The 16,617-nt window shown below is 52.8% G+C and overlaps 1 protein-coding gene across 4 annotated transcripts in view; it reads right to left on the bottom strand.

The window, feature by feature from the left end:
- Positions 1–11,354, bottom strand: part of LOC137352746 (pleckstrin homology-like domain family B member 3) — a 61,369-nt gene extending 50,015 nt beyond the window's left edge. The window contains exon 1 of one of the 4 annotated variants that reach the window (XM_068018507.1): positions 10,910–11,354. The gene's annotated coding sequence lies outside the window, so the exon portion shown is untranslated. The remainder of the gene's footprint in view (positions 1–10,909) is intronic. The other 3 variants (XM_068018508.1, XM_068018506.1, XM_068018509.1) reach the window with 3 other exon arrangements.
- Positions 11,355–16,617: the final 5,263 nt, after the last annotated feature.

The following is a 16,617-nucleotide window of genomic DNA, read 5'->3' as shown; positions in this document are numbered from 1 at the left end:
ACTCCCTCAGTACTGACCCTCCGACAGTGCGGCACTCCCTCAGTACTGACCCTCCGACAGTGCGGCACGCCCTCAGTACTGACCATCCGACAGTGCGGCACTCCCTCAGTACTGACCATCCGACAGTGCGGCACTCCCTCATTACTGACCCTCCGACAGTGCGGCACTCCCTCAGTACTGACCCTCCGACAGTGCAGCACTCCCTCAGTCCTGACCCTCCAGCACTCTCTTGGTATTAATCTCTATTTTTATATTCACCCTTTCAACACAGCTGAACACTGCTGCAGGAAAAGATTAAAACCAACCACGATCACTGCCACGAAATTCTGTCTGTACTCCTCTCGAATAAAGGATTCTGTTTCTGGAGTATCGGCAGGGTGGGTGCGGTAAGAGTTTCTTATTTATGCAACCAAACCTGCCCGGCCGGTTTGAGCCAATCCTCACTTGCCCTCGGAGCCAGATCTGTTCTCAGCCCACTGACAATTTGCTTTGCAAATGTAATCCCTCAGTTTCCTGGATCCTGGTTCTGACGCTGCCCCCTCTGGCGATGGTGACATGTTTCAATTTCCAGGACATGCGACCAGGAGACGGGAGTCAGGAACATAAAGAATGCTGCCACACTCATGAGGACACGGGCTAACTCGCACCCAGTCCCGTTCACCTGTCACCTCCCTTACTCACTGACCTACACTGACTCCCAGTCAGGCAACACCTCGAGTTTAAACTTCACGTCCTTGTTTTCAAATCCCTCCATGGCCTCCTCACCCCTTCCCTATCTCTGTAACCTCCTCCAGCCCCTACAACACTCCCTATCTCTGTAACCTCCTCCAGCCCCTCCAACCCTCCCTATCTCTGTAACCTCCTCCAGCCCCTACAACCCTCCCTATCTCTGTATCCTCCTCCAGCCCCTACAACCCTCCCTATCTCTGTAACCTCCTCCAGCCCCTACAACCCTCCCTATCTCTGTAACCTCCTCCAGCCCCTACAACCCTCCCTATCTCTGTAACCTCCTCCAGCCTCTACAACCCTCCCTATCTCTAACCTCCTCCAGCCCCTACAACCCTCCCTATCTCTGTAACCTCCTCCAGCCCCTACAACCCTCCCTATCTCTGTAACCTCCTCCAGCCTCTACAACCCTCCCTATCTCTAACCTCCTCCAGCCCCTACAACCCTCCCTATCTCTGTCACCACCTCCAACCCCTACAACCCTCCCTATCTCTAACCTCCTCCAGCCCCTACATCCCTCCCTATCTCTGCAACTTCCTCCAGCCCCAACAACCCTCCCTATCTCTGTAACCTCCTCCAGCCCCTACAACCCTCTGAGATCTCTGTCCTCTGCTCCAATTCCAGCCTCTTGCCCATCCCCCGATTCCCATCGCTCCACCATTGGTGGCAGTGCCTTCAGCTGCCTGGGGCCCTAAGCTCTGGAATTCCCTCCCTAAACCTCTCCGCCTCTCTCTCTCTCCTCCTTTAAGACGCTCCTCAAAAACCGACCTCTTTGACTGACGTCCCAAGGCACTTTGAATGAGCTTAAAAATGACACCAAATTTGACACTATTTGGAAGAGGAGCGGGGTGGGAGGGGGCGGGGGGGGTGCGGGGGTGGCGGGCGGGGTGTGGAGTTCTCCCCGGTGTCCTGAGGATAATATCTGTCCCTCAAACAACATCACTAAAAAAAAACGGATGATATTGTGGAATCTTGCTGTGCATAAATTGGCTGCTGCGTTTCCTACATTACAACAGTGACCACACTTCAAATGTACACCATTGTCTGTGAAGCAGTTTGGGACATTCTGAGGTGGTGAAAGGCGCTAGAGAAATGCAGGCTTGTTTTAAATGCTGAAAATGGGAAGCAGATAAAGGAACACGGTACTTTGACAAGCCAGATGGGACTGAATACTATTCGACGGGGGAAGTGAGGAAGCTGAGGCCTCAGCACTGAGAAACCTCAGGGGAGGAACACTGAGCGGGGCGGGGGAGGCAGTGGCTGATTTCTGACCAAGATCTGGTGAAGGGAGAGAGGGGGGTGGGTCCGTGAGAACAATTCTCCACAGTGTCACTCGCACCAGAAGTGAGATTATACAAACTATGGACTAACTCTGAGCAGTTATGAAAAACTCACTTCGTTTTTTAAAAACGAACCGTTATTTGAAAAAAAGTAAACAATGGTCCAAAATGGCCGCCGAAGGGAGAAAAGGGATTGGCCTTTTGTGTGTTCAAATTGTCTGACAAAGGACACGCCTTCAAAACTAAGAGATGTCAATTGCAGCCATCCCAAAACATTGAAGAATTGAATGTCTTCTTCCGAAACAAAGCATGTGTGAAGTAGACACGTCCTGGGCCATTGTGGGGTCACCAAGGGGAAGAGACCCGAGCGTCGAGGTGGCGAGAAGTAACATGGCTTAACCTTAAAAACAGGCAGCCCAGAGAAAGAGAGAGAGGCAACATCCTGCAGCTTGTGTTCCAGCAAAGTCGTAGGCACATCCCCCGGTGTAGAATCCCACATATACTCTACACAGCGGTGAACTAGAGGTGACCCACAGTCTTCAACTGAACCATTGGTCATTGAGAAGTACCTCCCGTTTACTCAAAACACAAACCCTGTCTCTCTCTGACTCAATAAACCTGCTTATCAGGAACTTAAGTGCAGAATTCACCAACCTGTCTGAAAGGAACAGTGACAAACTCGCTTTGACGACAAATGATGATTATAAAGAAGGCCATTCGGCCTATCCGGATCTCTCCCATCCCCTCTTGGCGCGACAGGATGGGCCCCCGCGGGTTAGCTGGCGTTTTCGGAGCCATTTTCCGTTCTCGCGCCTCCTGTGCATGGAGCTTTTTTGTTGAGTCTGTCGGCACGCCCAAGGCAGCTGCGTCTTGTGGTTTCCACTCTGGGATCTTTCTATGCCAGAAGGTGCTGGGTCAGCGACGGTACAGCGGATGATAGCTGCGCTGTTTAAGGGATTGACCCGAGCCAGCAGAGCTGGCCTGCCCCTTTAAGAAATCTAGGATGGGACGAGCCATTTTTCGAGGGAGGGGAATTTAATTTCAAACCGGCTTCCCTCCCCCTCTGGATAATTTGAATGGACCTCGGTCCTGCACTGTCAGAGGGTCAGTACTGAGGGAGAGCTGCACTGTCAGAGAGTCAGAACTGAGAGAGTGCTGCACTGTCAGAGAGTCAGAACTGAGGGAGTGCTGCACTGTCAGAGGGTCAGTACTGAGGGAGTGCTGCACTGTCAGAGAGTCAGAACTGAGGGAGTGCTGCACTGTCAGAGGGTCAGTACTGAGGGAGTGCCGCACTGTCGGAGGGTCAGTACTGAGGGAGTGTTGCACTGTCAGAGAGTCAGAACTGAGAGAGTGCTGCACTGTCGGAGGGTCAGAACTGAGGGAGTGCTGCACTGTCAGAGGGTCAGTACTGAGGGAGTGCTGCACTGTCAGAGAGTCAGAACTGAGGGAGTGCTGCACTGTCAGAGAGTCAGAACTGAGGGAGTGTTGCACTGTCAGAGGGTCAGTACTGAGGGAGTGTTGCACTGTCAGAGGGTCAGTACTGAGGGAGTGCTGCACTGTCAGAGGGTCAGTACTGAGGGAGTGCTGCACTGTCAGAGAGTCAGAACTGAGAGAGTGCTGCACTGTCAGAGAGTCAGAACTGAGGGAGTGCCGCACTGTCGGAGGGTCAGTACTGAGGGAGTGCTGCACTGTCAGAGGGTCAGTACTGAGGGAGTGCTGCACTGTCGGAGGGTCAGTACTAAGGGAGTGCTGCACTGTCGGAGGGTCAGTACTGAGGGAGTGCTGCACTGTCGGAGGGTCAGTACTGAGGGAGTGCTGCACTGTCAGAGAGTCAGAACTGAGGGAGTGCTGCACTGTCGGAGGGTCAGTACTGAGGGAGTGCTGCACTGTCGGAGGGTCAGTACTGAGGGAGTGCTGCGCTGTCGGAGGGTCAGTACTGAAGGAGTGCTGCACTGTCGGAGGGTCAGTACTGAGGGAGTGCTGCACTGTCGGAGGGTCAGTACTGAGGGAGTGCTGCACTGTCGGAGGGTCAGTACTGAGGGAGTGCTGCACTGTCGGAGGGTCAGTACTGAGGGAGTACTGCACTGTCGGAGGGTCAGTACTGAGGGAGTGCTGCACTGTCGGAGGGTCAGTACTGAGGGAGTGCCGCACTGTCGGAGGGTCAGTACTGAGGGAGTGCTGCACTGTCAGAGAGTCAGAACTGAGAGAGTGCTGCACTGTCCGAGGGTCAGTACTGAGGGAGTGCCGCACTGTCGGAGGGTCAGAACTGAGGGAGTGCTGCACTGTCGGAAGGTCAGTACTGAAGGAGTGCTGCACTGTTGGAGGGTCAGTACTGAGGGAGTGCTGCACTGTCGGAGGGTCAGTACTGAGGGAGTGCTGCACTGTCGGAGGGTCAGTACTGAGGGAGTGCTGCACTGTCGGAGGGTCAGTACTGAGGGAGTGCTGCACTGTCGGAGGGTCAGTATTGAGGGAGTGCCGCACTGTCGGAGGGTCAGTACTGAGGGAGTGCTGCACTGTCGGAGGGTCAGTACTGAGGGAGTGCCGCACTGTCGGAGGGTCAGTACTGAGGGAGCGCCGCACTGTCGGAGGGTCAGTACTGAGGGAGCGCCGCACTGTCGGAGGGTCAGTACTGAGGGAGTGCTGCACTGTCAGAGGGTCAGTACTGAGGGAGTGCTCCACTGTCAGAGGGTCAGTACTGAGGGAGTGCTGCACTGTCGGAGGGTCAGTACTGAGGGAGTGCTGCACTGTCGGAGGGTCAGTACTGAGGGAGTGCTGCACTGTCGGAGGGTCAGTACTGAGGGAGTGCTGCACTGTCAGAGAGTCAGAACTGAGAGAGTGCTGCACTGTCGGAGGGTCAGTACTGAGGGAGTGCCGCACTGTCGGAGGGTCAGAACTGAGGGAGTGCCGCACTGTCGGAGGGTCAGTACTGAGGGAGTGCTGCACTGTCGGAGGGTCAGTACTGAGGGAGTGCTGCACTGTCGGAAGGTCAGTACTGAAGGAGTGCTGCACTGTCGGAGGGTCAGTACTGAGGGAGTGCTGCACTGTCGGAGGGTCAGTACTGAGGGAGTGCTGCACTGTCGGAGGGTCAGTACTGAGGGAGTGCTGCACTGTCGGAGGGTCAGTACTGAGGGAGTGCTGCACTGTCGGAGGGTCAGTACTGAGGGAGTGCCGCACTGTCGGAGGGTCAGTACTGAGGGAGTGCTGCACTGTCGGAGGGTCAGTACTGAGGGAGTGCCGCACTGTCGGAGGGTCAGTACTGAGGGAGCGCCGCACTGTCGGAGGGTCAGTACTGAGGGAGCGCCGCACTGTCGGAGGGTCAGTACTGAGGGAGTGCTGCACTGTCAGAGGGTCAGTACTGAGGGAGTGCTCCACTGTCAGAGGGTCAGTACTGAGGGAGTGCTGCACTGTCGGAGGGTCAGTACTGAGGGAGTGCAGCACTGAGGAGGGTCAGTACTGAGGGAGTGCTGCACTGTCAGAGGGTCAGTACTGAGGGAGTGCTGCACTGTCGGAGGGTCAGTACTGAGGGAGTGCTGCACTGTCGGAGGGTCAGTACTGAGGGAGTGCCGCACTGTCGGAGGGTCAGTACTGAGGGAGTGCTGCACTGTCGGAGGGTCAGTACTGAGGGAGTGCTGCACTGTCGGAGGGTCAGTACTGAGGGAGTGCCGCACTGTCGGAGGGTCAGTACTGAGGGAGTGCCGCACTGTCGGAGGGTCAGTACTGAGGGAGTGCCGCACTGTCGGAGGGTCAGTACTGAGGGAGCGCCGCACTGTCGGAGGGTCAGTACTGAGGGAGCGCCGCACTGTCGGAGGGTCAGTACTGAGGGAGTGCTGCACTGTCAGAGGGTCAGTACTGAGGGAGTGCTCCACTGTCAGAGGGTCAGTACTGAGGGAGTGCTGCACTGTCGGAGGGTCAGTACTGAGGGAGTGCAGCACTGTCGGAGGGTCAGTACTGAGGGAGCGCCGCACTGTCGGAGGGTCAGTACTGAGGGAGTGCTGCACTGTCAGAGGGTCAGTACTGAGGGAGTGCTCCACTGTCAGAGGGTCAGTACTGAGGGAGTGCTGCACTGTCGGAGGGTCAGTACTGAGGGAGTGCAGCACTCCCTCAGTACTGACCCTCCGACAGTGCTGCACTCCCTCAGTACTGACCCTCCGACAGTGCAGCACTCCCTCAGTACTATCAGCGGGAGTGTCGGCCTGAGGTTTTTTGGTTTGAACACAGGACATCTGAGTCGGAGGTTGGAGCTAAACGCACTGAACCGTGGCTGAAAACCTAAAGACAAAGTGTTGTCAACTTTCAAAAGGAAGATTCTGAGTGTGGGGAAACCCCCAGGCCAGCACGTACACACCTGAATAATTATGCTAATGAGAAGATTTGGACACAATACATGTGATAAAACGTCATGTTCCCAGAGGTGGGTCCTGTCTGGCCCATTGTACCCTGGGCTTGCCACCCTGTTACGCTGCAGTTATCTGGATATTGGTCATTTGCAGCTACGCTGAGGGTATGGCCAGTCGTGAGCCCGAGAGCACTGATACCCAGTCCCAGTCAAACACTTATACCCTCCTGATCTGAAGGAGGTCACCGGCGCAGGGACAAGGAGACAGAGCGAGAGAAGGAAACAGAGAGAGAGAGAGAAAAAATGAGAGAGACTGAGATTCTGAGAGCGAGAGAGTGAGAAAGAGATTGTGAGAGTGAGATTGTGAGAGTGAGAGTGAGATTGTGAGAGCGAGAGAGAGATTGTGAGAGAGACTGAGTGTGAAAGTAAGAGAGTGTGAGTGTGAGAGAGTGAGTGAGAGTGAGATTGTGAGAGTTAGAGTGAGAGAGAGAGTGAGAGTGAGTGAGATTGTGAGAGTAAGAGTAAGTGTGAGAGTGTGAGAGTGCTAGAGTGTGAGAGTGCTAGAGTGTGAGAGTGTTAGAGTGAGAGAGTGTTAGAGTGAGAGAGTGTTAGAGTGAGAGAGTGTTAGAGTGAGAGAGTGGGAGTGAGATTGTGAGAGAGTGAGAAAGTGAGAGAGTGAGAAAGTGAGAGAGTGAGAAAGTGAGAGAGAGTGAGAGTGAGTGAGAGTGAGTGAGTGTGAGTGAGTGAGAGTGAGTGAGAGTGAGTGTGAGTGAGTGTGAGTGAGAGTGAGTGAGAGTGAGTGAGAGTGTGAGTGAGTGTGAGTGAGAGTGTGTGAGTGAGAGTGAGTGAGAGTGAGAGTGTGAGTGAGAGTGAGTGAGATTGTGAGAGTATGAGAGGGACTGAGATTCTGAGAGCGAGAGAGTGAAAAAGAGTGTGAGAGTGAGAGAGTGAGAGCGAGAGAGTGAGAGCGAGAGAGTGAGAGCGAGAGAGTGAGAGCGAGAGAGTGAGAGAGTGGGAGTGAGATTGTGAGAGTGGGGGTGAGATTGTGAGAGTGAGAGAGAGAGTGTGAGAGTGAGTGAGTTTGTGAGAATGTGAGAGAGACTGAGATTCTGAAAGCGAGAGTGAGAAAGAGAGTGAGTGTCAGAGTGTTAGAGTGAGAGAGAGTGAGAGAGAGAGAGAGAGTGAGTGTGAGAGTGAGAGAGAGTGTGAGAGTGTTTGAGAGAGTGAGAGTGAGTGAGATTGTGAGTGTGAGAGAGACTGAGATTCTGAGAGCGAGAGAGTGAGAAAGAGAGTGACAGTGAGAGATTGTTTGAGAGAGTGTTTGAGAGAGAGAGAGAGAGTGAGAGAGAGTGAGAGAGAGTGAGAGAGCATGAGAGTGAGTGAGATTGTGAGAGAGAATGAGAAAGAGTGAGAATGAGATTGTGAGAGTTGAGAGCGAGAGTGAGATAGTGAAAGAGAGAGAGTGAGAGAGTGAGAGTGAAAAAGAGTGAGTGAGAGTGAGATTGTAAGAGTGAGAGAGTAAGAGATAGTGAGAATGAGAGTGAGTGTGAGAGAGTGTGTGAGAGAGTAAGTGTGAGAGGCTACGGGCCAAGTGCTGGAAAATGGGATTAGAATAGTTAGGTGCTTGATGGCCGGCACAGACACGATGGGCCGAAGGGCCTGTTTCAGTACTGTATGACTCTATGAGAGTGGGAGAGGATGAGAGAGTGAGAGGTTGAGAGGGTGTGATAGTGAGAGTGTGAGTGAGAGTGACAGTTTGAGGCAATGAGAGTGAGAAAGTGTGAATGAGAGTGAGAGGGTGTGAGAGTGTGAGAGTGAGTGTGAGAGATTGAGTGAGACTGTGAGAGAGTGAGAGAGTGAGGGTGAGATTGTGAGAGAGAGTGTGAGATAGTAAGAGTGAGAGAATGTGAGTGAGAGAATGTGAGTGAGAGAGTGAGAGTTTGAGAGAGTGATAGAGTGAGCAGAGTGTGAGTGAGACAGAGTGTGAGTGAGAGTGAGAGTGTGAGAGTGAGAGAGTGAGATAGAGTGTGAGTGAGACAGAGTGAGAGAGTGTGAGAGTGTGAGAGTGAGTGTGAGAGATTGAGTGAGACTGTGAGAGGGTGAGAGTGAGAGATGGAGAGTGAAGGTGAGATTGTGAGAGACAGTGTGAGATAGTAAGAGTGAGAGAATGTGAGTGAGAGAGTGAGAGAGTGATAGAGTGAGACCGAGTGAGAGTGAGACAGAGTGAGAGAGTGAGACAGAGTGAGAGAGTGAGACAGAATGAGAGTGAGACAGAGTGAGAGAGTGAGAGAGTGAGAATGTGAGAGAGTGAGAGTGAGAGATTGAGTGAGACTGTGAGAGTGTGATAGTGAGAGAGTGAGAGATGGAGAGTGAAGGTGAGATTGTGAGAGAGAGTGTGAGAGTTTGAGAGAGTGATAGAGTGAGAGAGAGTGAGAGTGAGAGAGTGAGAGTGTGAGAGAGTGTGAGAGATTGAGTGAGAGAGTGAGGGTGAGATTGTGAGAGAGAGTGTGAGATAGTAAGAGTGAGAGAATGTGAGTGAGAGAATGTGAGTGAGAGAGTGAGAGTTTGAGAGAGTGATAGTGAGACAGAGTGTGAGTGAGACAGAGTGTGAGTGAGAGTGAGAGAGTGAGAGTGTGAGAGAGTGAGAGATTGAGATAGAGTGTGAGTGAGACAGAGTGAGAGAGTGTGAGAGTGTGAGAGTGAGTGTGAGAGATTGAGTGAGACTGTGAGAGGGTGAGTGAGAGATGGAGAGTGAAGGTGAGATTGTGAGAGAGAGTGTGAGATAGTAAGAGTGAGAGAATGTGAGTGAGAGAGTGAGAGAGTGATAGAGTGAGACCGAGTGAGAGTGAGACAGAGTGAGAGTGAGACAGAGTGAGAGAGTGAGACAGAGTGAGAGTGAGACAGAGTGAGAGTGAGACAGAGTGAGAGTGAGACAGAGTGAGAGTGAGACAGAGTGAGAGAGTGAGAATGTGAGAGAGTGAGAGTGAGAGATTGAGTGAGACTGTGAGAGTGTGATAGTGAGAGAGTGAGAGATGGAGAGTGAAGGTGAGATTGTGAGAGAGAGTGTGAGAGTGTGATAGAGTGATAGAGTGAGAGAGAGAGAGAGTGAGAGTGTGAGAGAGTGTGAGAGATTGAGTGAGAGAGTGAGAGAGTGAGGGTGAGATTGTGAGAGAGAGTGTGAGATAGTAAGAGTGAGAGAATGTGAGTGAGAGAATGTGAGTGAGACAGAGTGAGAGTTTGAGAGAGTGATAGAGTGAGACAGAGTGTGAGTGAGACAGTGTGAGTGAGAGTGTGAGAGTGAGAGAGTGAGAGAGTGAGAGTGAGAGAATGTGAGTGAGACAGAGTGAGAGTTTGAGAGAGTGATAGAGTGAGACAGAGTGTGAGTGAGACAGAGTGTGAGTGAGACAGAGTGTGAGTGAGAGTGTGAGAGTGAGAGTGTGAGAGTGAGAGAGTGAGAGAGTGAGAGTGAGTGTGAGAGATTGAGTGAGACTGTGAGAGTGTGATAGTGAGAGAGTGAGAGATGGAGAGTGAAGGTGAGATTGTGAGAGAGAGTGTGAGATAGTAAGAGTGAGAGAATGTGAGTGAGAGAGTGAGAGTTTGAGAGAGTGATAGAGTGAGACAGAGTGTGAGTGAGAGAGTGAGAGTGTGTGAGAGTGTGTGAGAGTGTGTGTGAGAGAGTGAGAGATTGAGTGAGAAAGTGAGAGAGTGAAGGTGAGATTGTGAGAGTGTGAGATAGTAAGAGTGAGAGAATGTGAGTGAGAGAGTGAGAGAGTGAGACAGAGTGTGAGTGAGACAGAGTGTGAGTGAGACAGAGTGAGAGAGTGAGAGTGAGAGTGTGAGTGAGAGAATGCGAGAGAGTGATGGAGTGAGAGATAGTGAGAGCGTGTGAGAGACAGAGAGAGTGAAAGATGAATAAATGGAACGTGAGTGGGAGAGAGGGAAAGACACAGAGAGTGGGGGACAGAGAGAGAGATGGACAGAATGTGAGTGAGAGATGGAGACAGAAACAGGGAGAAAGAGACAGAGACTGAGAGGGAGAGAGAGACAGAGAATGAGTCAGAGAGAGACACACAGAGAGAGACTAAAAGCGAGAGAGAGAAAGAAAGAGAGAAAGACTGAGTGGGAGAGACAGAGAGAGAGACAGAGAAAGAGTCAGAGAGAGAGAGAGAGTCTGAGAGACTGAGAGGGAGACAGAGAGATAGAGAGAGAGAGACAGAGACAGAGAGAGAATCTGAGAGTGAGAGGGAGAGGGAGACAGAGAGAGAGAGAGACAGAGAGATAGATAGAGAGAGAGACAGCAAGAAAGAGAAAGATTGAGTGGAGAGAGAGACAGAGAGAGAGTCTGAGAGACTGAGAGGGCGACAGAAAGATAGAGAGAGAGATAGAGAGAGAGAAGTTGATGGGACGACTCAGCTTTTCCCTGCTGTATGTTCTTTCTGTAAATAATTGTTACACTGACCTTCACAATTGTGAGCTGTTAATTTTCTGTAGGAGGGCAGATAATGGTGCTGGGCCTCCCCTTTAAACCTAATTAAAGCAAAGTGAAACACAAAGCAGAGGGGCTTACCTTGTGACCAGCTGTAGATTTACAGTACAGCAGCTCTGCCGTTTACTGAATTCTCCATCCAGTTCTCTGGCGAGTGCACTCGCTCATATTTGCTTGAGGTTGTTCTCGATTCGGCTCCGCTCCCCTGGAGGTTGTGTTTTCCCCTCCTCGGACCCTCTGATTCCCAGCCGAATTAGTTTCAGAGACTTGTCGCCTCTATTAGTGAGTTTCAGGTCGTCACTGACTCTGACTTGCAGCTACTGAGACTTGAGCTCAGGCCCAGGGGAGGAGGAGCAAGTGTGTGTTAATCCCCAGATCAAGGAGGAACCAAAACGGATCCAGTTCAACAGGCTGGCTTAGCAAGGCTGTCAGGTGTTTGACAAGTCCGCTTCAGGCAAAACAGAAGAGAGAGAGAGAGGGATAGACAGAACGAGAGAGGGAGAAAGAGAAAGAGTGGGGGAAGATAGAGGGGAGAGACAAAAAGGACAGAGAAAGAGAGGGGGAGAGAGAGAGATACAAAGAGAGAGGGATAGAGAGAGAGGAGATATACAGAGAGAGAGAGATGGATAGACAGAACGAGAGAGGGAGAAAGAGAAAGAGTGGGGGAAGATAGAGGGGAGAGACAAAAAGGACAGAGAAAGAGAGGGGGAGAGAGAGAGATACAAAGAGAGAGGGGAGAGAGGGATAGAGAGAGAGGAGATATACAGAGAGAGAGAGAGATGGATAGACAGAACGAGAGAGGGAGAAAGAGAAAGAGTGGGGGAAGATAGAGGGGAGAGACAAAAAGGACAGAGAAAGAGAGGGGGAGAGAGAGAGATACAAAGAGAGAGGGATAGAGAGAGAGGAGATATACAGAGAGAGAGAGATGGATAGACAGAACGAGAGAGGGAGAAAGAGAAAGAGTGGGGGAAGATAGAGGGGAGAGACAAAAAGGACAGAGAAAGAGAGGGGGAGAGAGAGAGATACAAAGAGAGAGGGATAGAGAGAGAGGAGATATACAGAGAGAGAGAGAGATGGATAGACAGAACGAGAGAGGGAGAGGAAGAAAGAGTGGGGGAAGATAGAGGGGAGAGACAAAAAGAAAGGAGAAAGAGAGGGGGAGAGAGAGAGAGATACAGAGAGAGAGGGATAGAGAGAGAGGAGATATACAGAGAGAGAGAGAGATGGATAGACAGAACGAGAGAGGGAGAGGAAGAAAGAGTGGGGGAAGATAGAGGGGAGAGACAAAAAGGAAGGAGAAAGAGAGGGGGAGAGAGAGATACAGAGAGAGAGAGGTGGATAGACAGAACAGGGGAGGGAGAGGAAGTAAAAGTGGGGGAAGATAGAGGGGAGAGACAAAAAGGAAGGAGAAAGAGAGGGGGAGAGAATGGGAGAAAGAGGGGAGAGAGAAAGAGAGGAGGGAGAGTAAGGGATAGAGAAAGGATGTGATAAAGAGAGAAACGGCATGGAAAGGAGAGGGAGAAAGAGGGGGAGAGTGAAAGCTGGATATTAGAAAGAGGAGGGAGCTGGGCGTAGAGGAAAAAGGAGTGAAAGGGAAAATGCAAATGGGAGAAAGAGAGAAGAGAAAAATGGATAGAAACAGAGAGAGAGTGAAAGAGGAGAGAAAAAGAGATAAAGAGAGTGAAAGGAAGAGAGGGATTTTAAAAGGCAACCCGAATCAATGTAGGCTCAATGTTTACAGAGCAGGAGATGGAACCACAACATAGGGCGGCGCAGTGGTTAGCACCGCAGCCTCACAGCTCCAGCGACCCGGGTTCGATTCTGGGTACTGCCTGTGTGGAGTTTGCAAGTTCTCCCTGTGTCTGCGTGGGTTTTCTCCGGGTGCTCCGGTTTCCTCCCACAAGCCAAAAGACTTGCAGGTTGGTAGGTAAATTGGCCATTATAAATTGTCACCAGTATAGGTAGGTGGTAGGGGAATATAGGGACAGGTGGGGATGTGGTAGGAATATGGAATTAGTGTAGGATTAGTATAAATGGGTGGTTGATGGTCGGCACAGACCTGGTGGGCCGAAGGGCCTGTTTCAGTGCTGTATCTCTAATCTAAACTAAACATTATCAGTAATTAAACTCAGGCCTCCTTTACTTCCTCAATGTGTGATTTTCATAATTCAAATGAAAATAAAATAAGTGCATTTCAGCAGCTTCGGACATCCGCGTGTGCTTTACAGCCAATGAGGTACTTTTTTTGAAATGTGCTCACTGTTGTCATGTAGGAAACACAAATTTGTACACAGCAAGATCCCACCAACAGCAATGTGATTCTGACCCAGATCACCTGTTTTTTTTTAGTGATGTTGGTTGAGGGATAAATATTGTCCCCAGGACACCGGGGAGAACTCCCCCCCCACCCGCCCCCGCTCTTCTTCCAAATAGTGGCCGTGGGATCTTTTACACCAACCTGAGGGGGCAGACGGGGACCTCGGTTTAATGTCTCATCTGAAAGACGGCTCCTCCGACAGTGCAGCACTCCCTCAGTACTGACCCTCCGACAGTGCAGAGCTCCCTCAGTACTGACCCTCCGACAGTGCAGAACTCCCTCAGTACTGACCCTCTGACAGTGCAGAACTCCCTCAGTACTGACCCTCCGACAGTGCAGCACTCCCTCAGTACTGACCCTCCGACAGTGCAGCACTCCCTCAGTACTGACCCTCCGACAGTGCAGCACTCCCTCAGTACTGACCCTCCGACAGTGCAGCACTCCCTCAGTATGGACCCTCTGACAGTGCAGCACTCCCTCAGTACTGACCCTCCGACAGTGCAGCACTCCCTCAGTACTGACCCTCCAACAGTGCAGCACTCCCTCAGTACTGACTCTCTGACAGTGCAGCTCTCCCTCAGTACTGACACTCCGACAGTGCAGCACTCCCTCAGTACTGACCCTCCGACAGTGCAGCACTCCCTTAGTGCTGACTCTCTGACAGTGCAGCACTCCCTCAGTACTGGACCCTCCAACAGTGCAGCACTCCCTCAGTACTGACCCTCCAATAGTGCAGCACTCCATCAGTACTGACCCTCCGACAGTGCAGCACTCCCTCAGTACTAACCCTCCAACAGTGCAGCACTCCCTCAGTACTGACCCTCCGACAGTGCAGCACTCCCTTAGTGCTGACTCTCTGACAGTGCAGCACTCCCTCAGTGCTGACTCTCTGACAGTGCAGCACTCCCTCAGTACTGACCCTCCAACAGTGCAGCACTCCCTCAGTACTGACCCTCCGACAGTGCAGCACTCCCTCAGTGCTGACTCTCTGACAGTGCAGCACTCCCTCAGTACTGACCCTCCGACAGTGCAGCACTCCCTCAGTACTGACCCTCCGACAGTGCAGCACTCCCTCAGTACTGACCCTCCGACAGTGCAGCACTCCCTCAGTATGGACCCTCTGACAGTGCAGCACTCCCTCAGTACTGACCCTCCGACAGTGCAGCACTCCCTCAGTACTGACCCTCCAACAGTGCAGCACTCCCTCAGTACTGACTCTCTGACAGTGCAGCTCTCCCTCAGTACTGACCCTCCAACAGTGCAGCACTCCCTCAGTATTGACCCTCCGACAGTGCAGCACTCCCTCAGTACTGGACCCTCCAACAGTGCAGCACTCCCTCAGTACTGACCCTCCAACAGTGCAGCACTCCATCAGTACTGACTCGCTGACAGTGCAGCACTCCCTCAGGACTGACCCTCCGACAGTCCAGCACTCCCTCAGTACTGACCCTCCGACAGTGCAGCACTCCCTCAGTACTAACCCTCCAACAGTGCAGCACTCCCTCAGTACTGACCCTCCGACAGTGCAGCACTCCCTTAGTGCTGACTCTCTGACAGTGCAGCACTCCCTCAGTGCTGACTCTCTGACAGTGCAGCACTCCCTCAGTACTGACCCTCCAACAGTGCAGCACTCCCTCAGTACTGACCCTCCGACAGTGCAGCACTCCCTCAGTGCTGACTCTCTGACAGTGCAGCACTCCCTCAGTACTGACCCTCCGACAGTGCAGCACTCCCTCAGTACTGACCCTCCGACAGTGCAGCACTCCCTCAGTACTGACCCTCCGACAGTGCAGCATTCCCTCAGTACTGACCCTCTGACAGTGCAGCACTCCCTCAGTACTGACCCTCCGACAGTGCAGCACTCCCTCAGTACTGACCCTCCAACAGTGCAGCACTCCCTCAGTACTGACTCTCCAACAGTGCAGCACTCCCTCAGTACTGACTCGCTGACAGTGCAGCACTCCCTCAGTACTGACCCTCCGACAGTGCAGCACTCCCTCAGTACTGACCCTCCGACAGTGCAGCACTCCCTCAGTACTAACCCTCCGACAGTGCAGCACTCCCTTAGTGCTGACTCTCTGACAGTGCAGCACTCCCTCAGTGCTGACTCTCTGACAGTGCAGCACTCCTTCAGTACTGACCCTCTGACAGTGCAGCACTCCCTCAGTCCTGACCCTCCGACAGTGCAGAACTCCCTCAGTACTGATCCTCCGACAGTGCAGCACTCCCTCAGTACTGACCCTCTGACAGTGCAGCACTCCCTCAGTACTGACCCTCCGGCAGTGCAGCACTCCCTCAGTACTGACCCTCCGACAGTGCAGCACTCCCTCAGTACTGACCCTCCGACAGTGCAGCACTCCCTCAGTACTGACCCTCCGGCAGTGCAGCACTCCCTCAGTACTGACCCTCCGACAGTGCAGCACTCCCTCAGTACTGACCCTCCGGCAGTGCAGCACTCCCTCAGTACTGACCCTCCGACAGTGCAGCACTCCCTCAGTACTGACCCTCCGACAGTGCAGCACTCCCTCAGTACTGACCCTCCGGCAGTGCAGCACTCCCTCAGTACTGACCCTCCGACAGTGCAGCACTCCCTCAGTACTGGACCCTCCAACAGTGCAGCACTCCCTCAGTACTGACCCTCCAATAGTGCAGCACTCCATCAGTACTGACCCTCCGACAGTGCAGCACTCCCTCAGTACTAACCCTCCAACAGTGCAGCACTCCCTCAGTACTGACCCTCCGACAGTAGAGCACTCCCTTAGTGCTGACTCTCTGACAGTGCAGCACTCCCTCAGTGCTGACTCTCTGACAGTGCAGCACTCCCTCAGTACTGACCCTCCAACAGTGCAGCACTCCCTCAGTACTGACCCTCCGACAGTGCAGCACTCCCTCAGTGCTGACTCTCTGACAGTGCAGCACTCCCTCAGTACTGACCCTCCGACAGTGCAGCACTCCCTCAGTACTGACCCTCCGACAGTGCAGCACTCCCTCAGTACTGACCCTCCGACAGTGCAGCACTCCCTCAGTATGGACCCTCTGACAGTGCAGCACTCCCTCAGTACTGACCCTCCGACAGTGCAGCACTCCCTCAGTACTGACCCTCCAACAGTGCAGCACTCCCTCAGTACTGACTCTCTGACAGTGCAGCTCTCCCTCAGTACTGACCCTCCAACAGTGCAGCACTCCCTCAGTATTGACCCTCCGACAGTGCAGCACTCCCTCAGTACTGGACCCTCCAACAGTGCAGCACTCCCTCAGTACTGACCCTCCAACAGTGCAGCACTCCATCAGTACTGACTCGCTGACAGTGCAGCACTCCCTCAGGACTGACCCTCCGACAGTCCAGCACTCCCTCAGTACTGACCCTCCGACAGTGCAGCACTCCCTCAGTACTAACCCTCCAACAGTGCAGCACTCCCTCAGTACTGACCCTCCGACAGTGCAGCACTCCCTTAGTGCTGACTCTCTGACA

This window comes from Heterodontus francisci, chromosome 39 (assembly GCF_036365525.1).
Source record: "Heterodontus francisci isolate sHetFra1 chromosome 39, sHetFra1.hap1, whole genome shotgun sequence".
Classification (NCBI taxonomy): Eukaryota; Metazoa; Chordata; class Chondrichthyes; order Heterodontiformes; family Heterodontidae; genus Heterodontus; species Heterodontus francisci.
This window is presented reverse-complemented; position numbering and strand designations above follow the sequence as displayed.